The sequence below is a fragment of the Lonchura striata genome, chromosome 1 (genome assembly GCF_050655825.1).
Source record: "Lonchura striata isolate lonStrDom1 chromosome 1, ASM5065582v1, whole genome shotgun sequence".
Lineage (NCBI taxonomy): Eukaryota > Metazoa > Chordata > Aves > Passeriformes > Estrildidae > Lonchura > Lonchura striata.
In genome coordinates, this window is record NC_140703.1 from 58,035,665 (window position 1) to 58,059,369 (window position 23,705).

The 23,705-nt window shown below is 35.2% G+C and overlaps 1 long non-coding RNA gene across 1 annotated transcript in view; it reads left to right on the plus strand.

Moving 5' to 3' along the window:
* The window catches only part of LOC110470852 (uncharacterized), a 113,942-nt gene extending 90,237 nt beyond the window's left edge, over positions 1 to 23,705 (plus strand). Inside the window, exons 9-11 of the long non-coding RNA XR_014954387.1 lie at positions 3,223 to 4,266; positions 4,361 to 4,461; positions 5,922 to 23,705. This is a non-coding gene — a long non-coding RNA (uncharacterized LOC110470852). The remainder of the gene's footprint in view (positions 1 to 3,222; positions 4,267 to 4,360; positions 4,462 to 5,921) is intronic.

The following is a 23,705-nucleotide window of genomic DNA, read 5'->3' on the forward strand; positions in this document are numbered from 1 at the left end:
TTGGGAGTGTATCTACAAAGTGGTCTATTGTTTTTCCTTTTTTTCATTTCTACCCATCCTTACCTCTTAAAAACATACTTACCAATTACTATCTGTTATTCTGTTATTATCAAAACACATGTTGTGTTTTGCGGCAAAAACATATTTTGCATTTTTATATATATTTTTTCTATTTTGTGTTTATATATATATATGTATATATAACCTTATCTGTTTACTTTGTTCTATCCATTACTTCCAATTAACTGAACATGATTTACACTTATCAGTTATAATTGTCCTTGTGGAATTATGTCACTGGTGAATCTGGGGCATACTTCTTAATTTGCATGAAAGTTTGCAAGTTGAAAGCTACTAAAAAATCAATTTAATCTTTCCTGTACATTAAAATTCTGTAGATTCTATGGCTTCTTTATTTTCCTTTCTACTTCTTTTTACTGTTCCTTCAGGATTCCTGTTTTTTTTGGTGGTTTTTTTTTTTTTTTACCTCATGTTCATTCTCTTTTTTTTTTTTTTTTTTTGGCAACATTTTATCTTCAGCTTTATTTTATGGTCTACATAAAATTTCAACACTCCAAAAAACATAGTTGCTTCCTTGCTTCTGCTTTGTTTCTTGGACCTCACAGAAATCCACAAAATGCCCATAAAATCCTAAAGAAAAAAAAGTAATTTCAACATTTGAAACTATACTAAGTCAGGTACCTTTATCTGGAGAGTATAATATTTTTGAAACATGGAGCACTCCATACTTACTGAAATTCAGTATTCAGAACAACTGTTTTAGTATTTCAAGACCTGGACTGTATTACTTTAAATAAGAAGTAATAAATATTTTGACAAACATTGCAAAATCTGTGTCACATGAAAGAATTGGTTTTCTATTAGGTTCTCTGGAGCTTCCAGGTGCCAATACAGACTAAAACAACAAAGGGTGTGGAGACAGATAAATATTCACCTTATTGAAATTGAAGAGAAATTAAAAAATTTTGTGGGAGAACTGTTCTGTGTATTGTCTAAACTATATTGACAGAAATTTATAGGAGGTGATTTACAATGTCATATGCTCTTGGGCAAGTAAATGAGGCAGTTTTGCTGAGATGACCAGATGATTGGAAGCATGGTATGGTAGCACTTTAAGAACAGCAGACACAGAAGCCAGAAAATATCCAAAAAACATGATTTCAGAAGTAAATAAGATTTCTGAAAAACACATAAAAGACTCTGGCATGACAAATTATTACCCTGCTTGTCAAATAACCAAAGGGTTACCAAAGGGATTGAGATACATTTAGAAGTGGTATTCTGAGAGTATAATATCTTGTCCCCATAAGCAGGCAAAATACTTTAACAAGTTGCTTATTTACCTAAGCATTTCTGAAGAGCAGGTTTGTGCACAAGGACAGATCTCTTGTTCTATACACACTCCAGGAGACTTTAACTTGATTTTTACAGGCTGTCTATATCCAAATTGGTATCTACCTGCAGTGAAACATTTGCAGAATTTGGGCTGGTCCAGAAGCGCATGGACAGTGACTTTTAGGCTGTCCAGGTGACTCAGGACCACAGGCACTAGCAGGCTTCTAAGTTTCTTGACACTTCTAAAAATTCCTGCAAAGCAGGGCATTTTCTGGAACTGAAGTGTATTGATTTAGTTTTTCCTTGTGGAGTGTTAAGGCCTGTTTTCCAGTTTGCCTTTGCCTTGATTGCAACACACCTCTCTGTGGTCAAAGTAGAAAAGCAGTCTGTTAGTGAGAAGCACTCACACACACTCGTTGTGTGTGCTCATCTTTTGATCTTTTCCTTAAAACCCTGCACGACTGATGAGAATGTGCTTATAGCTGAATAGCCCTGAAATGTTATGTCGCTGATGCAGATTGACCTCCATAAATAGCATGTCCTCTATACCAAGATCCATTTTCTTCACTCTCTACTGCTCCTTTGAGATGATTTTTACTGTTGTTCCTAGCTCTGGGGATTTTTGTTGAGAGCCTGTTTGCAGAACACATACCACACATACCTTTCAAGGCTCTCTGACTCTTATTACTGATATTACTTTTAAAAATGATTTAGTGAAGGCTGCAGATGTGCTAAATGGTTTGGCAAAAAAGCATGGAATGCCTCTGGAGAGGGGCACCCACCTGCTGACTCATGAGTCAGTTGTTCTTTGGTTTTACTGTGCTGAATGTAAAATAAATAGCAGATGATGAGAAATTTTGTACACTACAATAAAACAAAGAGAATACACAGTTCGTGACAGAAAAGCAAATCACTGCTGCACATTTTGTTACAAAATGTAACTCTACTCTTCTGTTTCTCAAAATGCTTCAAGTGAAAATGCAAACAACTTCTGTTGCAAAGCATTTTAATTTCAGATCACTCTTGCAATCCTCCAGCCTGTCTGCTTTCTCCCACAGGAAGCTGCACCTGCTTTAAGTACTAAGTCACAAATGGCAAGTGCCTGACCTGAAGTATTTGGCTGCTATTAAGTTTCTTCAAAAACAAGAGAGAGGGAGAGACAGATTAAATATTACCATCATAAGCTGGTGTTGAGAAGGAAAGTGGCTAAACAAAATGCATTTAGCACAGACACAGTTCAGTGCCACAAACTGCACTAATGTGATGAGGTAAAGAAGGAAAAATAAAGGAGTGTTGTTTCATCCTCCCCTGGATTGTGGTTGTGCCCAGTAGTGGGTTTCTTAATGTTTCCATCACATCCCCCTATTTTTAGAAGTTAATAGCTCGACTATAACAATTTGCTTCAGGCTGAAGCTTGGCGTACAAGGTCTCAGTCAGGCAGCACATTTAGTGAAATAGAAGATTACCCATTTTAAAGCCATATTTTTTTTTCTGTCATAAAATCTAAAAATATTCTCCTTTTCAGAAACTACATTTGGCATCAGATTTATCTATAATGTAATAGGATATATTTTCTCAGTGCATGAGAAACCAATGAAAATCCATGTTAGAAAAAAAAAGATGTTGCTTTTTGCTTGTTTTTGTGTATTGATGTGAGCCTGGTGACCACTGTATTCACACTTTCTAGACTTAAAATATCTTTAGCTTTTTAAAATTCAAGGAGATATAGAAGGAATAGATTATATGACATTCACCTTCTGTGTGATTTTTTTTTTTGCTTTGGGGAAGGTCGGAAGAAAAGATATAGGACTAGTTGAACTCTGAGTTTAATTTAATACTGCAGTTCTTATTTTTTATGTGTTTCAGAAACCTTGATTGCTTAGGTACTTCAGCAACACCAACCTCAAAAGATACTCGCTAGAAAGACAAGGTGATTTGTCTGAACAAAATGTGAATCTTACAGCACAATGCCTGTAAGTGTCCTGTAAATTTATTCTTCTGTATTTGGAATTATGCTAAGTGTAGCAGAATAGATGGATGAAAGGAGAGCTTTAGAGAGGAGGCAAACACTCAGACTTTTAGACAAATTAAGATTATTGGAGAAGTGATGAAGCAGTAGTTTCAAAAGCAGCATACCCACATTTTAATGGTCTAAAATACTGCAAATAACATTAGATATTTTGTGTTTGTTTAGAAGTTCTTTCTACTTTTTGGAGGTGCATTTTTTTTTTTTTTTTTTTTTTTGGTAGAGTGGCTAAATAAAAATTAATTTCCCAAGTTATATTATTGCCTTGTTTTATAATGCTTCTGGGACTTTTATGGACTGAAAAACTGTAGCAAAGCTCCTTTTTTTCCCCCCATATCTCAGTTAATTTTCCTCATGCAAAAGTTAAAATTCTTAAATTTTTTTTTTGTTAAAGCACAGACTAAGCAGTGAAATACATGAAATACATGAAACTTCCATGGAAATAGTGAAAAAGAAAAGTTATCCTGTCTCTCAGATTTTCAGGGGTCTCTGCAGCCCAGTGTTCTGAACACTGACCTGTTCTGAAGTGGGACTGTGACTCTGTTAAAAAGTCAGTTCATTTGACGTAGCCTCATGATAATGTGCTTTTTCACTGTAGCATCTACATCGATTCTTATTATAACTCAGCTAAAAAGCATAGTACCAGGCAGTTAGTACACTCAGTGCTTTAAAAATTACCTTGCACTTTTTTCATGCAATAGAATGAACTTTGTTTTCATGAGTTTCTCTATCATCTCACTCCCTTATGTGGGAGATTTTACTTTAGCATCTTTTTCCTTTTTTATTTTTTTGTATTATTTTCCATTTTAGATGTGAATGACTCAGCAATAGGAACAGCCTTTGTAGGAAGCTGAGACACCTTCAGGGTACATTTTTTTGGACAGGTATGACACTACATTACAGGGTACTTAGAAATTAACCAATTTGTAATACTGCTTGGTTGGGTGACTTTTCATGCTCTCTCTCTCTCTCACCAAGGCAGGGAATCCTGGCTGATCTTCTCCTACTCTCAGGAGACTACCAAACAGGGAGAGCCTGCTTCTCAGCACCTGAAAGCATCTCCTCCAGGCTACTGACATGTAAGCACGTGACAAGGGAAGTGTGCTGGACAGGTGCTCTACATGTTTTTGACAACTCCCTAGAAAGTTATAATTATTGGTCCTTTGTTCAACACAGACTGGGGAGTGCCTATGCATTTCTTACACATTATGACCTCTACAATAAGTACAATATTTTTGGCAAGAATCCCAAAAAACATCTATCTTCAGTTTCATTAGGCAATGAAAAAATCTGTGTTTGAACAGCAGATGTCTGTTGTGAAATATTGAGGAAAGGAGAGAAAAAAGCCTCAAGCAGTCTTTGGAATAGGAATGTTTATTGAACAGCCTTTAACAGACTGACCAGTAAGTTTGGTTTGGTTTTTGTTTTTCATCTTTTTGTCATCTACAGCATATCTAGTGTAGAATGAATCTTGATAGAAAGGCTGAAATTTATTTCTAATTCACTATTCCATATTTTTTGTGCCTTCCTTCCTTCCTTCCTTCCTCCCTCCCTCCCTCCCTCCCTCCCTTCCTCCCTCCCTCCCTCCCTCCTTTTGCCCCTCCTGCCCTCCCTGCCCGCCCTTTCTTTTCTTTTACTTCTCTAAACATCAACATTTATCCTTGAACTTGTAAGTTATTATATATCATAGCCAGTTTAAGGTAACTTTCATTTTACATTCCATGGGTTTTGTTGGCTAAGTCAGTATTTCGACAGCATTATTAGAGTTTTCTTTGTGTGAGTATTGTCAGGCAGACACTTAGCACAGGTAAGTATATTGCAGTTCTACTTGGGGCTTAGCAGTGAATGTCACCTATTAGGCCTTTGCAAAATCCTCACAACTGCTCAGAAATTCCACTGTATGGAAAATTTGTCTATTGTTAAGCAGAGCTTTAATTAAAACCATACTTTGTTTTCAATCCAATTTAAGAACAAATAATAAAAAAAGGAAGATGTAAATTTTACAATGCCTGGCAATGTATCCAATTCTGAGCTGAACAAAGAAGCTTATATGCTGAAAATCTTGTAGGAATAAAGCAAGTAAGATAAATAAAAAGCTTCCAGTGCTTAATTCCAATCGTCTCCACAACAACTGGAGCTGCTGATAAGACACCTACTCAGAGTAATGATGCATAATGTGAAGAAGCAATAACCCAGACTGCATAAGTATGAAGAAATGCCATTCTTTTAAAGAAAAGTGTGGCAAATGTGAAGCTCTGTTAATGTTCTGAGCCATTTTCAAAGATATTTTTCTGAAGACAGAAAATTGCAGAGGTTTATTTTTTTTTCCAAGTGTGATAGAGAGAACCAGAAACGTAACTAATAAGAGGGTATCACGCATTTGTCCATGTACTATCATGTAAATATTTATGTTCTGTCAGCTCATTATTAGTGGAGGTTCTAATAGGAATATAAATATTATAAAGTGTGTTTACAACAGATAAATCATAGGGGTGCTGAAGTAATTTGCAACATTAAAGCTCATTTTGTATAATTACAGAGCCCCAGAAGATTGTATTTATGTATTACAAAGGAAGGGGATGTTCAGAGGAAAACTGTTCAGGGCTGCTGACATTCTGAGGAGGCTGATCCTGCCTGGAACTGACTTAGGAACATATGCAAATACTAATGAAGTATTTTGTGAATAGAAGGGTAAGAATCCGCATAGTTTCATTGCAAGGCAACCTTATTCATTTAAATTTCATGCAGATGAATTACTCTAGCTATTGAAGTAATGTAAGAAAAGACTAGTTAAGATTAAGCTGGCAATAAAGATACTAATGTTTTATTACACTCGGAGTTCTATTTTGCATTTTATGTGGGGGTAAATTAGATTGCAATGTTGTTTATCCTTGTTTTATAAAGGCTATTTTCATATTCTTAGTCAAGCTTATTCTTGCTCTTGCCATCCTTTCCCTCCTGATCTCTATACCCATTTTACCTAGGCAAACTAAATACAAAATGTGTCTTTTTCATGCTTTAAATTCAGTTAAGAAGAAAAGAAAGCAACCAATTCTCCATCCCAAAAAGGACTAAGCAGAAGAGACTTTGGAAGGTCATATTATGATGAGATTAAAATGTAGCCCTCTGAGTTTAGCAGCAAATAAATGTACTTCAGTGCTTTTCCATGAATGTTTTATTAATAAGATTAATTTAAAGTGAAACATCTATTATTCTATTCTGTGACAGGGTAGTCAATGCCTATCTGGTAGATGATTGCTCAAGTAAAAATCCATGAGAAGGAAAATTATTTTCTGAACAACAATAAAGAGCTTAAAATTAGAGCAAAATCTACCTATCTCATGCTTTTTTTGTCATGGTTGTAAAAGCTATCAAAGCCTTATCAAGCTTATCAAAGCTTATCTAACTTTTAGGTTTGTAATTTTGTTTCCTAGACTGGCTATTGGGCCTGGATTATCATGAGAGGACAACAGATATCATACCTTTTGGTTCTTTTCTACCCTCTCCAAAATGTGGTCAGAATGGTGTGTTTTGTTTTGTTTTGCATTTTTTAGTTTTAGTTTTTACAATAAATAGATAAACAAATACATAAATAAGGCATACTACATACAATAATAGGCAGGTAATTGGTTCTGTCAAGGCAAGGGATCAGGGTACCAGCTGTCTGAAGCAGGAGTTATGTATTTCTTCATGAGAATGAATTTCTTCAGGAGAATGTATTTCTTCATTCAGAGCACTCCTCTAGACAGAGACCACACATTCATAGCAGCATTTTTTCAAAAGTCCAATATGTTAGAAAAAGACAAGACTGATGTCTTCCACGTAATTAAAACTCATTGTCCTGCCCAGTCTGGCTCTCTCAGCTCCTCACAACAAACCATGATACAGCTGAGAACTTCACCTGCTAAGACTTGCATTTCTATCTTGCTCCATGTGTTAAAGAGCAAAGTTGCCGTGCAAAACAGAACTGTGAGGAAGCCCACAGTCCACTAGGCTGTTTCCAGGGATTCCTCGCTTGCTCTCTTCCCAAATACAATCTCATTTTATAAATGTGCTCCTTTTTGACTTGCCAATGTGAATGTTCATTGTTTCCCTAATGATGTGCTAAATATCCTGTTATGGGATAGGTCTGGAGAGAGAACTTCAGTTAGTAGAGAAACTGAATAGGAGTTGACTTGTTAACAAGATCCAAGAATATTATAAGTAGTTTCTATTTCTAGTACTCAATCTCCTGTGTGGTTCAAAGAATTAATTTAGATAGCATTTAACCAGATGGAAGTTGAAATTTATTTCTGAGAATAGAGTAGGTTTAATAGATTTTTCCATTGTTATTTTTATATAACCTTTTTATCTCTTTCATTTCAGCTGTCATCTCCTTTCCTGTGTTCTGTCTTCACCTTCAGGTTTTAGTGCACTTTGCCATCAAACCAGCTTCAAAATTTAACCCTTTAACCCTTACCATTGTTTAGCTAATGTGATATTTTTATACTAACCTTTTGCCTACTAATATGTATATACAGATATTTTTGTATGTTCAACTAAAGAGCATTTATTAAAATATAATCAAAGTGGATATACTGAAACTGTTACAAAAAATGGAGAGAGAAGGAAATTCAGCTTCTCTTATACCACTTTCATTGTACTGAGAGCTGTTAGACACCTAATCTTCCCAAGCAGTGGTTCTATGCTTTTAAGAGGATTATATTATTAGTAGTTTAATTATTCATTATGCACTCTTTTAAAAATGTTCTAAAGTTTTTATCACTTGGTTTTTAAAAACATAATGTAATGTTTTAATTTTTTGTCATAATTTGTTTTGGTTTCACCCATATTTTTATGAAAAATTTCTTCAAGAAGGACACAAGGAGATGTCTGCAGGAGAAGCAGATAGATCTCCTGCCAGTGCAGTGACTCAAACCACTGAGAGACTAGCACGAACTAGCTGTACAGTCTATGGTTTGATTACTGTCACTACTAGTCAGATCATTAATCACAACAGTGGTAGTGACAGCAAGATTCTTGACCTCATCATGAAAGGCAGGGAGGACATCCACTGGAGCAATTCATCCTCCAGGCATAAGAAAACTCTAGGGAGGATGTCTTTGATTATATAGTGTGTTTTCTTTTATCCATTAATTTTGTCTATAATCTTGGCAAAAATGCAATAGCTACAGAAAGGCAAGATCTTCTCTTGGAGAAACATCTTTTGTTTCTGATGACATGAAATACATGTTCATTTTCTCAAAATTCTGCATCCCTGAGGATGTAATAGCTTGGCATTGGAAACTGGAAATGTAGGTTTCTGCAGCTGTCTGTAACAGTGAATGTGACTCTCTTTTGTTATATTGAGGTTGGCTGCATGGAAAATTGCTATGGGCCTCCTTCTGAACACCAAAGCATATATACCTTACAGAATAGTTATTCTCTAGTGGCTGAGGAGTATTTAAAATCTCTTGCTCCCAAAGGATTTAAACCTGAAAACCCAGAGAGACTTATTCAAAAAACTGAAGATTACAAAGCAGAAAATATCCAGTTGCTGATGACACAGACACAGCATTGCAACCCCCCTTACTGTCCATTAAATGCAGTAGTTTTTCTTGGTCTTCAAAATCTGTGTCATTTTGCTGACAACATCTGCTATTTGTTGTGCTTTTCCATTTCCTCATGGAAACTTCTCTCATTTTCCCAGTTATTTGAATACAACCAGTCTTCAGAGAAATGATCTTGATCAACCTTGACAATTAAAGCCAATTTGATACTCATTTCCTTATAAGATTATTTGCAAAAACTATTAATTTTATCAACAGAGGATATAAAAGTGTGTTTTAAATATTTTTTCAATATAAGCAAAGTGAAATTGCAAGGAATTTCTGTTCTGAGACTGGGAAAATGGTTAGGAATGATAATATCATCAATGTAAATCTTCAAAGACATGATCAAATATAGTAACGTAAGTAACTTGCAAGTCTTATGAAGAATTGCAAATTATCTATGCAAATAAATACTCAGAATGGTGGGTAATTAACATGGGTGTGTCAATGAGGTCTCTTAATGGCTTCATTTTTTCTCTTCTTCACCTGCTACACAAAGTAGGCAATGCAATATCATTGGATGATTAACTAGAAACAGACACTTTCCAAGACCATAGAAAACCCTTCATTGGGCTGTTTTCTGCAATTATCTAATTTATATACTGCACTGAGAGCTAATGGGTACTTAAATGGTATTAAAAGCAGTTTTCAAAATGAAATTTTATCAGAAATAGCCATAATAAAACTCTAGTCATGAAACCTCCCTTTGTGCAAAGAAGTGTGCCTCGTTTGGATGGCAATTTGTGAAGTGAAAAGCAACTCTGATTCATACACACATAACTGCAGAGCAGGCACTGGTCATGACTTCCAGTCTTAGCAGAGACCTTGAGAATATTAGCCAAAGGCTGTGTGTATAATATCATTCCTATTATTTATTTACATTATTGGTGCTAAATTATGACTGAAAGTAATTAATCAAGTAGGTGCACCAACTAAATTGTTTGGTATTTCAAAATAAAGCATTTCAAATACAGCATTTCAAATTCCAACTCCAGGCAGTGCCATGAAAATGGGCATGAAGCTGTGAGACTTAATTTTCATTGTGTTTACTTAAAACATCAACATTGCACTTCATAGCTTACTATTCAAACTTCCATGTTTCCTGTCTTTGTAGGAAGAACTGCCAGAATTATTATTTTACTTCTTTTTTCATCTATATAATTTATATTTATATCTTCAACTGTTGAAACTTTCCCAGGAAATAGTCACTTCATGTTAGATTTGTTTGGACTCTCCCTTAAAGCCTAGATCTTATCCTTTAGTTTCACACCTACTGAGACCCAGACATTTTAAAGGCTGGCTTACCTTGCCCAGCAAGATTCTCACTTCTCCAGCTCTGCGCAGTTCCAGTTTGGGTCTTCTATTTCAGGAAATTAGAATTTGCTGCTTTAACTGGGCATTGCTCATTTTTGACCTGTAATTGGATATTCAACTGATGCTTTATTTATCACTTTTCTTTCTGATTCTTATCTTTCACTCTTTTTTTTTTTTTCAATCGTATATTTTCACACAAGCAGATTGCAATATGAACGTATAATCATGCAAAATTGTTTGGCAAATTCCAGTACTCATACAGGTAGGCCACAGTTAAATCTCAGCTAGTGCCAAGTGTTAGCACTGTGCAAACTTCCCATATAATGTGCTAAAACACCTTAGTCTTAACCTGTGTCTCATCTACTTAGGTGATGTGGGATTTACATTACAGCGAGTTTTTAAAGTGTACAGAAGTGACAAGCAATTATTTATTTTGCCTTTCTCTTAATATACAGAGATGGCAACATGCCAGACTTTGAAATCAAGGCCAGTGAAAAAATTTCAGCAACAACAATAATAGTAATAATTTTAGAAAAATCTTACACCCTGTTTATCAGCCTGGAGGAATCATAGATTAATTAATATTTTAAGGTCAATAACTGACTATAGTCACCTCTAGTTTGGAAGTTTTGTCAGCAATTTGAATTAATATTGTGGAAAAATGAAAAAAAAATTGTCTAAAAACCCTCATAAATTTTTAGTACAAAAGCAAAAGACATAAAAAAAAACCCCAGTGAATATAAATCCCTGCAGTTTTCACAAACTTTTCATCTGTTCCAATAAAATTTACTGGTGAATTAATTTCATGCACTAATACAAAATTAAGGAAAGTGCAAATGTTTGTCAGGCTGGAAACATTATATCAGGTTTCTTGTTACTAGTTTTCAGTATGTTTTCCAGTGCATGTAGAGATATGAAGGATTATGGAGAAGGCATATTGCTGTTGAGTGTTAAAAAGTAAAGGAAAAAAAATCCAAACCACTAGATGTAAATGGAGAAAAACATAGTAAATTGAATTATGACACTACCTTCTAGGGCTGAAATCTTTCTTTTATGCATTCAACAATTTTGTGACGATAATGTGGAGTTCGTGCTCCATGCTAAGGGGACTAACTGAAAATCATATTCTATAATGTATTGCTTTGTTTTGTATGTAAAATCCTCTAATGCAGAGACATAGAACTTTCCTAGCAATTATCCTCTACCAATTTAGGAATAGGTAACTAGATTGACATTTTGTTTAATTATCCTTATTAAAATGCAAGCTTGTGGTATATTATTGTAGTAAATTCTAGCAATAAATGAAATGTGTTGGTGTTCCTACAAAGAAAAACCTTTCTTTTTGGGTGAAAATTTATATCATAAACATAAAAAGCCTACGTCATTTTGGCCTGTACTACTACTACTACTACTACTACTAATAATAATAATAATAATAATGGCAATATGAATTATATTACTATCATCTTAATAAAAAATTTACCTGCTTAACCTGGAAAGGGTATGAATTAGCATAGCCTAAAGTGTTATTTGCATCCTTGTTTCCACCAAGCACTTAGAATAGAAGGTTAAAGCTCTGTCATTTTCCAAGTTAAGCTACTCCTAGCTGCCAGAAACAGATTGTTCTATATTTTTCTATGGATCCTATTGGGCTTCTATCTGACCTGGAGGTTACCAATGTGGATTGCGTTTTGCAACATGGTCATAGTGGCCTTTTCCAAACACTTTAAAAACTTCAAGAGACTTGTCAGCTCCTGTATTCATTTTACCATCTCAGTCCATGATTTCGCCTGGTTTTGCATGTGTTCTGTTATAGGTAAAGCACTGCAAGATGAAGTCTAGAAGCAGCCTAATGTTTGGAATTTCTTAAGTGCTTTTAGGAAATGGATCCATTAAAACTGAAATTATTCCTGAGGACTTACTTCCTAAAAATTATTTTTTATAAAGGGGTGTGTAATGATTTTCTAGTGCACATAACTTTTTTACTTTGACCCAACGTGGGTTTGTTCTGGAAGAATGCACCTGGAGATTCTTTTAAAATAGTGCTATACAAAGTGTGATTGCTTCTCTCTTTTATCCAACAGCCCCACAGGTATCCAAGGTACTCTTCTAAATGCAGCTGAATCAAGTTCTGGCCCTTCCTTGGCTAGGAGAGTCTGAGGATATTTTGCCTACTTTTGCCTACTCTTATCACTGAATTCATGAGGGTTTTTTTTGGCAAGATTCCTCTCATGTCCTGCTTTTAAAGTTTTTCCACTTTGCATAAAGTAATTAAGGATTCACAGGTCTAGAGCAAGAAAAGGGGAGTGGCTGTATAGCACTACAGGCAGGATTAGTGTGTTTAGAGAGGTGAAAACCTAATTTCTCCTCCAAATAATAGTTCACCATGTGGTTAGGTCTTTGGGATATTTTTGATCTTCAGGTCACATAATAAGCTTTAGTATTTGTGTAATATCTATTGCTCTAGATTAAAAGAACAGAAAAGGTAGGATTTAAGGTATGAACATTCGGTACAACATAAAAAATGACTGGCTTAAGAGGGTTTCTGGTAGATATTTTTACCCATATTTCAGAAAATACATAGATTTTGGAAAACAAAAACCTACATTGCCTGCATTTTAATTAGTAACTTTTCTTGCCAGTCATCAGTTGGTTGGACTGGGGTCAAAATTTTAGACTGAAAATCTTAATATCCTGCACTTTTACTAACCCAGAGAAATCTTCATTCTCTGCACACTTTCTTTATCTTGCATTGATTTTAAAATTAAATCAGATATGACCTCTTCCCTCACACCTGGGCACACAAAATCTCTCCTGGTTTCTCTCCTTCCACCTGTCAGAGAGATGATGCAACTTCTGTATTCTTGTCAAGCAGATTGTCTTCCTTCTTTCCCTATCCCATCCCTATCCAATGGCATCCTGTCCTTTCTCATCCCATAGGGTTTTTTTCAGAGAAACAGAAAAGCATCTTTCACTTTTAGTCAATTTTCAATATGTACTCCATATTTAGTAATTGGTATTTTCTACAGTCTCTAATTTGGAAGTATGCATAGTGGGAGCCTTTTTGGGGAGGGTGAACATACCCAGGCATTTAATGATATAGTCTAAACCAGAAAATCCACCATGGGCTAATTCCCAAACTATTTCCCTCAATCTTAATTCTAGTACAAGCAGTAAAGAATCCTACTTTTTTAACAGCAGATGAGTGATGCTCTAAGGATCAAAAACTGTTTATGGGTAAATGGGTGAATATGGGCGAATTTTCTTTTTTTTTTTTTAATCTCTGTTTGTTTGTTTTGTCTTGCTAACTAGTATTTACATTTTAAAACTGAATAATTTAAAAGAATTTTCTGTCACAGATACAAGAGGTGGAAATATATTTTAAAATAAATACTAAAGTTTTGATATACCCAGCATGAAAACTGTAGTAAAAGAAAAAGTTTTTCTTATGGCATACTCTTTTTGCTTGGGTATACTTTTTGGTATGCTTTATTTTGAGGGATCAGCAAAATTAAAGTATTGCTAAAACAAATCAGTGTACTTCTCCATCTCTATTCCTATATATTTTCAACTTTAAAGATGAGGCCTACGGAGGCTGGTAGTGTCACTATGCTATCTACTTTGCAAAATCTGTATGGTGATATATGACATGCAAGGAAGTAGGCAGCGAAAGATAGAGGAAAAAATTGGGAAATTACTTTCTATATTGAACTATGCTATGCAGTGAACACTGATTTTCTGTTATATCCTGCAGCTATCTTGTCATAATAATTTTTTTTGTAAGTCCTTTCCTTTTGTTTCTAGATTTTCGAAGACTTAGCAGCCTGCCTGAAAGAAATAAACGGAAAGTGTGAAAATTTTTCAGTACAGTATGAAGACCGATTAATTTTCTGATGTATTTTTAGTCATGTTCCATTAAATATGTAAAATGATGAGTCGCTAGTATTGGTTAGAGTGGCAAGTGGAATATAATTAATAGATGAAAGAATGCCCCTTCAAAATGTAGCTGCTATAAGTACACTTCGCTGATCATGAAATTTCTAATTCCAGCCCTCATATCTATATTTTAGATTGAATATGCCCCAGGGCCTCAGAAGTGAGCTCCATTTACTGAAAAGTCATGGGAAGTCATGTTTATTGTCTCAGCAGGTAGCTACACTTTAGACTTAATACTAAAAAACAAGAGAAAGCAGAAGCCAGTTTATGTTATTTGGTGCATGCTGAAGTATCCTGACTGATGTGCATGGCAGAAAAGTAAAAAGAATTAAAAAGGTAAAAGAAAAAAAGAATAGCACATGCATCAGGGTCTATCAATCTTCAAATATCTTTGTTTAAAATGTGTCAACCTAAGTTCTTCAGTATTCGCAAATACATTTGCAAGTGAGAACAATGTAAGAAGTTTCATCTGTGGAAGGAAATGTGACCAATTTAACACACAAGAAACTGAGCTTTTGTGGAGGCTGTAAGTATTTCAGCAATATCCTTCAGACTCCTATCAGTTCTCTAACCATGCAACTGGAAGCATTTGTATTTTAAAATTGACTACAGTAATGAAATATTTTGTCTGACAAAAAAAAAATCAGACAGGATACTTATCTCTCCAAAGTTGCAAAGCAAAACATTATGCCAACATATTTAATATATGTAGGCAGCAGCGAGGCAGCCCCAGACAGTCTGCTCTCTTTTTGTCACACAGTGTTCTTGGTGCCTAATAACACTGTGATGAAGGGGCTGCCCTGTATCTGTGTAGCCATGTTTATTGCCATATGGTGGTTCCCAAATTACACTGCACTCCCATGTGTCGGGATCAGCCAGAACGGTCTGGCTGGCACCCAGCATCGAGCACTTGCTGACAGGGCTGGTGCTGCTCGTGGTGCAATATGGCTGGTGATGCTGCATTTTCATGGAGATACCTTTCCTGCCAGCTATTATTTTCTACACTTACAAAGGGCTTCTCTAGCTTTCCTTTATTATTAATTGTTCTATATCCCTAAAACACCTATGCTTCTGCTAATAATGCTTCCCTGGGGTATAATATTAGCTAATTAATCCATTAACTAATTAATCCAAATCTTTGAAAAAGTTCATTTGAGGTGTCCCATTAATATTGTCAGTCATATTAGTTACTCTAACCCTATGACTCCCAGGCCAGTTGCTAGTATTTCTGGAAGAAGTAGCATATTTAATTTTTTGAACATGAGTCTCACAATATTGAGTGGACTGGACCAGGAAAACCTGCCAAACTTGGACCAGCACTCCAAATAATGTATGTGTTTGTTATGATTCTTAACCTCCTGACCTAAAATAAACAATGAGCTTCACCACAGTTTTTCTGATAATTCCATAGACTGTACTGAATCTTTTTTGACATAACTAAATTGCTGTATCTTTACCTAAATTGGTGTAATCCAACCCTGAGGTGATCTAAAAATTTTTATAAACCCAGGCAAACAGCCCCATTATGTCAATATGGTCATACTGTATCTGCTACATAACAATATCTAAGCAAGCTCTAATAAATTATATTATATTATAGATAGCTGAAAGTTGCTTTATAGGCTAACCTGGCTTATTAGAAAATTAATGAATTTACATTAATTCTTTGATATGTAGATAGTTAAAGTACAGTGCAATCACTGATGGTGACATAACCTCTGTTCTGGCACATATCTGTGCTCATAATAAACACTAAATCGATGAGAGTAAGGAATGTCTGTCTGTAAAAAGAATCACTTGCATTTTGAAATTATTGAAGTATACACAGAAAACCATAATTAGATCTCTTCATATTCTATTATATACTGTTATCTCACAGTGGATTAGCACTAATATAATTCACAAATTGTTTCCAGAACTGAAACTTACTAGAAAAGTCAGAAAGCTTGTATTAGGTCTTAAATTCACAGGGGAATCTTAGTCTACTATCATACCTAACACTTCATAAGCTTTTGTTTCTTAAACATAGAACTGCAAATCATTTTGTGAAACAGAAAGATGTTAAGACTTTATAGGTGTTGAAATTTATTTAATAGTGTTCATGAAATATCTTTATGTCTTAACTAGATCTTTATGAATAACCGATTTTTAGCTGAACATAAAAATCCACACAAAAGCATGACATAATCCTCTCTGTTTGCAGAGTTAAAAGTCTGAAAAAATATGTCCCTCTGAACAGGGGATTTCTGTTGGCTTAAGTAACTTTTATTTTTTCTTAAAATTGTCTTTTTATTTTAAGAGATATACTTAGCAACACTTCTAGATTAATAATTATAAGAAAAAAAATAGGTAAAAAATGTGATAGAATTTAATGATTTTTCTTTCCAAAAAGATTTTCTTACATTTTCAAGTGTAAAAGTATTAGTCAAATACAATTTAAATTCATTAAAGATTTCTACGTTCTTCCTGGATACATCTCTGTTCACACAAAACATCCTCACAATTAGATGTTGTTATAAAATGCTTATGATTACAACCAAATCTACTTATTAAGCCCTATTCATAAAATTAAGCCCTTAGCTGCAGAAAGGATTTCACTAGATGAAATGCACAACTTCTTTTCAGTAGAATCAATGAAAAATTATGAAAAGTCTTGTTTTGTCTGCAGATTTTTTTTCAACAATAAGCTGTCATAGACATTACTCTATAAATCCTCTCCATTGCTTTTATTTTGTCTGGCTCTGTGCATCCTCTTGAAACTTTGACACAAACACCTGTTTCCATCCTTAGAATCCCTTATAACCTCAACTTGGTCCTAACCCATTAAATTTAAGTGTTAGAAATAATGGGTATTTTTCCAAAGGTATTTAAAAGGAAGGCTCCTAGCCAGGAGTGATTTGGTGCAGCTTTGAGCTTGAGTCAGACTGTTGGGAAAAGAGCTGAGTCCTAGTTTCTCTTTGCTCAGGAGGGGTCCTAAACCTCAGTCTTTCCATGAGATTTTGTACCTGCCATGCACATCACTGATCCTAACCTTGACCTGATGACTTGAATTCCTGCCCTCACCCTGAATTCTTCTCATCACCACAGACTTGCCTTGCTCCTAGATGCTGGCTAAACCAGCTTTCTGCCATGGGACTTACTCTGTTCACCTCATTCAGGGTCTGTGTCCTTTGCCAGATGGGTCCCTGCCCTGCCATCCTTGCTGCCACTCCTGATTCCCAGCTCTCCATCCATGGCAGAGCACAGCCCAACTCCTGTCTCTCTGACAGTGGGTCTCACTTTACAAGACCCTACTTCTGTGTTGCTGCTATCAATTAACATGACTGTATCAAGACATATACTTTGCAGAAAAAAGTAGCAATAAAGAAAATTACAAAGAAATTTCTGTTTAGGAGTGGAGCAGCAAAGAGAGCTCTAGACAGCTACTTTGGTATGTTCAAATGGCTAACCCTCCTGTGGTCAAGATGTCCTTTGCAGGAGTGAGAGATAGTTGCTATAAAGAGCCTATAGGTTACAACCCTCACAGAAACACGTTGCTAAGGGGAATTGAAATACTGGCAGAAAATTACTTCGCGTAATGAAAACATCACTTGATTATCATTCATTCAGTAATATTATTTTCATTAAGTAAATGGAGATTTCAATAGCTTTCATGCCTCAGTCTCTCAGAAAAGAACACTGAAAAGCTGACCCTCAGCATGAATGTGAGCTAATAAAAGCTTTCCCAAATTGGAGGTAGGCAGTGGTGCCTACCAAGGTGATGTTTGTCACTGTTTGAATCGACCTTTCTGTGGAGCTTGAAAACCAATTCACATGTAATTGCAAAAGCTGCCTTTTGGTAATATCCTATTTTATTGACAAAAGGGGATGAGGTCAACTCATTTTCATAACAATCTGCTTGAAGAAATCTGTAAGCTCTCTATCATCTATAGTTGTTTTGCAATACAGCCTATAAAAGTATTACTGAGCTTAGAACAGGCAATAAGAAGGGAAAAATTACATGTTTTGTATTAGTTTTGCTGTGTTTTTTTTTAATAACTCTTTTAATAAGCTGCCTAAAAGCCTAACATTAATGAGCAAAAAAAAGATAAGCAACATAATTTTTTTCTCTGTTCATTGATCTAGTCTAGCTTTGAAATATTGCTTCCTTTAAAATCAAATAGTTCTTCTTTAATCCTTTCAAAAATGCAACAAATGGAAAAAGAAAAAATATACAATGAAAAGGAAGGAAGCAGTTTTCAAAATCCAACACTTTTGAAAGGTTCCTCTCTTTTATAGCAGCAGCTACAAACATCAGCAATGGCTAGTGACGATAGGTAATAAGCCAGGGACCTGGTTCCGGTTTTGGTTCACTACTTGTAAATATGGTTTCAGTGAATTTATTCTTTTATCTGATTTTGGATTGCCCTAGTTTGAGTCATAGTTTTCACTGATTAGTTAATGTTTGTGAATGAATCATTTTCTTGGACAAACTGCTGCTTATCAATTGCTCCTAAACAGTTCATTATAAGTTATTTGTAATTTTTGTCCTTCAGTTGCATGGATGGCTATCTATGTCAGATAATAATTTTTTTAGTCCTTGTTGGAATGCAACAAGCTTTCTGAACTAATGTGCCTGAAAACAGAACCCCACAGTTTTGATTCTGGTTACAGTAGATTGTTCTTTGAGCATAGGGAATGACAGATAAAGGTCATATAGAGATATAGGATACTTTAGGATATTAGAAATATTTTGGTGACTTCCCTTAGCCCAACACAAGACACCTTTTTTATGGATCCCATATTTAGAAAATATATTATGGAATTCATAAGCAGGTTTATCAGTGGCTGTATAATAATTCATTCTCCTTTGTCACATTCAAATACCCAGCAAGAATATTTCTAACATGAAAGCTGAACTAAATGTGTGTTTTCTTCACCTACTTTATTCTGTAGCTGAAGAGAAAAACCATACTATTTAGGAAGCTGCTGTGTCATTTCTACCTCTTATAAACATCAAATGACTTTTGAATAGCAGCTGAAGGATGGCTTTGACTGAATATTCTGCTCTTAGTGCCATGCTGCCACCAGTTACTCTCTATTCTTAGCAGCATAAGTGTGTACAGTGGCCTTTGTCTCTTATAAAATGTGTCTCAGTGCCAGGTCTATTCTTTAGGCTTTTAGAGACTATCTCACTGCATTGTGAAGTATTACAAGTTAAATATAACCAAAAAATCACCTATTCTTGCCCGGCACCTATTGCCCACGCAATCAGCAAAACTGTCAGATGCATCCTTGGTCCTTAGGGCCTTCCAGTATATTGGGCCCACTTAAAAGCTTGTGGTGGAATCACTTCAGTCCATACACTTGTGTCTTCTACTACTGCTGTTCATTGTTTACTTTGTCCTCCTTTTCACAGATATGAGCCTTTTCCTTTCCACTTCACTTTCCCTTTCCTCAGTTTTTGAAAGCACAGTACCTATTTTCATATACTCACTTGTAGATTTCTGCCTACCCAATTCTTGTCTGCATTTTTGGGTTTTGAATTTTAAATAAAGTGATGCCCTCTTCAGTGCTTCTGAAAACAAGCCCAGCAACTACAAGTAAAAAATCAACTGTCCAAGAGTTGTTATTTCCAAACATGATTTGCAAGTTTTCTTTTGCTGTATGTCCCTGGTCTAGTGTAACTCCCTCAATAAACAGGTCATGATGACTCCAGGGACAGTGCTGCAGAAAAGGAAACTGGCTCTGCTCCAAAGTCCAAAAGCTCTTTATTCCTGCTGAGGATCTAGGCATCTATTCTTAATTACCAGTTTTGTGATTACTTCTCCAATAATGCTACTACCAAAGAGAGTTATTTCATTAAAACAATATTAGCTAATTCAGCTATTTAAAAAATAACCAATGCCCCCCCCCAAATGTTTGTCTTAATTAATTATAAAGGGCAAAACTCAGAAAACAAGTAAATAATAAAAGATGGCGGTCTTGAAAAGGGCAAAAGGGAGAAGAATAGAAGTGTGTACTATTGTATAGGGAGAAGCACTTTAAATAGAACTGTTTGCAGAGTCAGACACAACAGAATATCCATTCTTGCAAATTGTTTTTAGTAAATCTATCTAATCTATTTATTTATCCTCAGATCATGCACATTTAGATCTGAGTTCTGCCAGCTGAGTTAATAATTCTTATCTGAAAGTAATTATGTTGGTCCATAAGTTTTCACCACTGTGTTGTTCCACATCATATCAAACTGCGTGACATCTCATCACATTAGCATAAAATGCATTGTGGTGATGCACAGCATGGTGCAGTGGCAGACTAGAAATGATGCAGGATTCCTAGCAGTAGTGAACGAGGAAATGTCACTGGTATTTAGAAACTTGAGCCTACTGCAGTTTGATTATTCACTGGAGGATTTGGGTTTTTCTTCTTTCCTTTATATTTGAAAGTCTTGAACTGGATATTAACTTTTATGACCCAGAGTTGGTGATCAGGAGAAGCACTGTTAGAACCGCAAAAGCTTTCAAACCTACCTTTTAGTTACAAAAAAGTGTCAGTTTTGAATTTATTGACCATCTGTCAGACTTCACTCACTATGAGCTAGCTGTCATTGTTTGTTATTTGATGCACTTTTATAATGACTCACTGCAGGGAGCTACCAGCATCTCCATCACAGCAATTAATGAGGTCACTGTCTATCTGCAAACATATCAGTCTATAATTATTTTTTTGGTTGCTATTAACTAGTGTGCCAGATCAGATGAAAGTAAAGTGTCTATAAATAATATTTGGCATTATTTATAATATTTACCTATTGCGGAGATATTTGGCTGATTGTATCTATTAGTATTTTTCTTTAATTTTATATAAGATGTCTCTTAGTCTATCCCCATTTGAAACCACGAGCAGTAAAAACAACTGCTTTTCATGTAGGCTTTCATGTCCTAAAAAATGAAATTTCCCTAATATTGTTTTAAGAACTGTTGTTCCCCAGGAACCCCATATTTCCACTCCATTGTGCAATGGATTTACTAGTGTACAAGAAAATATCATTCCAATCCTGAGGAGCTTAAAATCAAAAGAGGAAAACTTTATTGTGTATGGGGCCAAAAAGAAGGATAAATGTTTCAACAGAATTGACGGGTTTTCCTATCATTCAAGTATCATAATAAGAGGAACCTACTTCAGGGTTTATCTCCAGAAAATTATTTCAAACTGTGCAAAATGTCCCTTCTGAAGTTATAGATTTATTTTGGGTCCCTTTTTTGTGGAAGCACAGCAAAAATGGTGCAGATTCAGAAAGGAGAAGCAACAGTATGGATTCCTGTGTTTTTCCCTACCTAATGCAATAAATAATAAATAATACATAAAAGGAAGCAATAATAATCTTAGAGATTACATGAAGCAGTGTTTTCATGTTTTGTGTCAAATGGACAGTTTTTTCTTTATTAATTCTGATTATTATTTTGCTTATTATTAGCATAAAATGCTACCAAACAGAAGTAAATAGACGTAAATTATGTTTCACCACTTTTTTTTTACGTCTTGAAAATAAAATTCCTCTTCAACTGCTTCCTTTAATGATGACCATTATTTTCTGCTCTAATTTATTCATTTTACCAGAATACTTTGTTGTAACTGTTTATTATTACACTAATTGGCTTTGTATTAAGATATGATAATAAAATTATTTTCTTTTCCAAAGCCCAGTACAGGTCCACACTTAAGCCAAGGCCATTTTACTGGGGTTATAATTTTTTTTTCTCACCACCAGTTCTGTTAAATTACCCTTTCTGTAATGAAAAACCTTCACTGCACTGAGTAAACTGTTTGTCCAAGGAGCCCAATGAGGCCTGGAGTGAAATCCCTGCTAAGATACAGGATACAGCAAGATTTCTGGGCAGAAGTGAAAATATGAGCAGAGGTACTTGCTTATAGACTTAGTAGAGATAAAGATGATAATAGCTGGGCAAACAGCACACTTCCCATAATATGTGGTAGGAGCTTAGGGATAGGAAAATTGTTGGGGGTAGGAGAGCACCAGAAACCTTTCAGGGCTTAATCAGAAGAAAAGGAGTGAAAGCTAAGATAACAGTCTTATGTGCTGGTTATTCAATGCTGGAGAGCCAAGGGTGGAGACCCTAAAAGACATGGCAAAGTTTTTCAAGTGAGAAGAAAGTGAGGGGGTATTGGCAGTTTGCAAGCCTGATGAAAGGAGGAGATGCTGATTGTGGAAAACATCTGGGGAAGTCTTGCTTAAAGACCTCCAAAGGCCTGAGAAGTTAGTTTAGTTAATCGAAGATTAATTGCATTTTCTGTTGTATCTGGGACTTCTAAAATCTGATTCTTCACTTGGCAGAAAGTTTTTATGGTGATATTTTGAAGGGCATTTCTTGTATACTAAAGGAAATTCTCCATATAGAAGTCATTCTAAGATTGCAAAGAGCAGTTCATTGTGAGGAATTACAGTTTTGAGGTAAGTACAGTACTTCTTGGTTGCTTCCACACCTTGATGGGAAGGAGAAGAAACTTTCTTCCTTAGCTCTTGACTTTGGAAAATGGAAGGGAAACATAAATTGCTTTTCTTTCCAAAAGGAAAAAAAAGAACAGAGAAAATCTCATGAAGATAATGTGTTCTCTTTGTCCTCTTTCTCTTAAATCCTACTTTGGGAGAGATGGATGAATAACTTCTAGAGGAAAAAATTAAAAAATAAAGAAGTTAAAATGGAAAAATTGAATGATTTAATTGGTCAGGTGGGTAGAGCTGATGATTTGAATCTATATTGGTGCTTCAGGATTATAATTCATATGGGTAGGCTGGGCAGGATATAATCTTGTGGTTCCTTTTGATGGCTTGGCTGATGCTTGAAAATACAGTGCAATGAAGCACACCTTGTCTAGAATGTTTAACTCTCCTTAACATTTTTTATGTCCAAATTTGGGAGACTGAGCAAGATGATCTGGTTTCCAGATGCTTTGAAGGTGGCTCAGGTTTATTTTGAAAGAGTTAGTCAGGAAAATGTGTACTTAAGAAAAGTCTTAAGAAAAACCTATTAACTGGGAGGGTGGCAGCACATTAATTCCACCTTTTTGTACTTAGAAAATCTCCAAACAGTTCTAGTAGATTGTACATTCTCACTTAGCTAAAATAATTTTAGAAGGTAGTATATATAATACTGAATCAGTCAAAGGCACATTCCAATCTCAAATGCTACTCCTTTTCTCAATTCGTTTTATTTAACAGTCTATTTGCTAGTTAAATGCCATCTATTTAGGTTCATAATACCATAGAATTAGTATTTTTGTTGTAAATAATAAAATTCTTGTTTCATCAAAAGATTTACTGTGTAGAGCTGTTGGAACATTGTGCAATTTTTTTCTCACATTTGCTATTTTTGTTTTTCTTTCAGTTTGGTATTGTTTTCTGCCACATAGCTTTGTCTCCTGCAGATTGTCAAATTTGTCAGGATTCCTTATTTGTTGGAAACTTTTCAAGCAGAAGG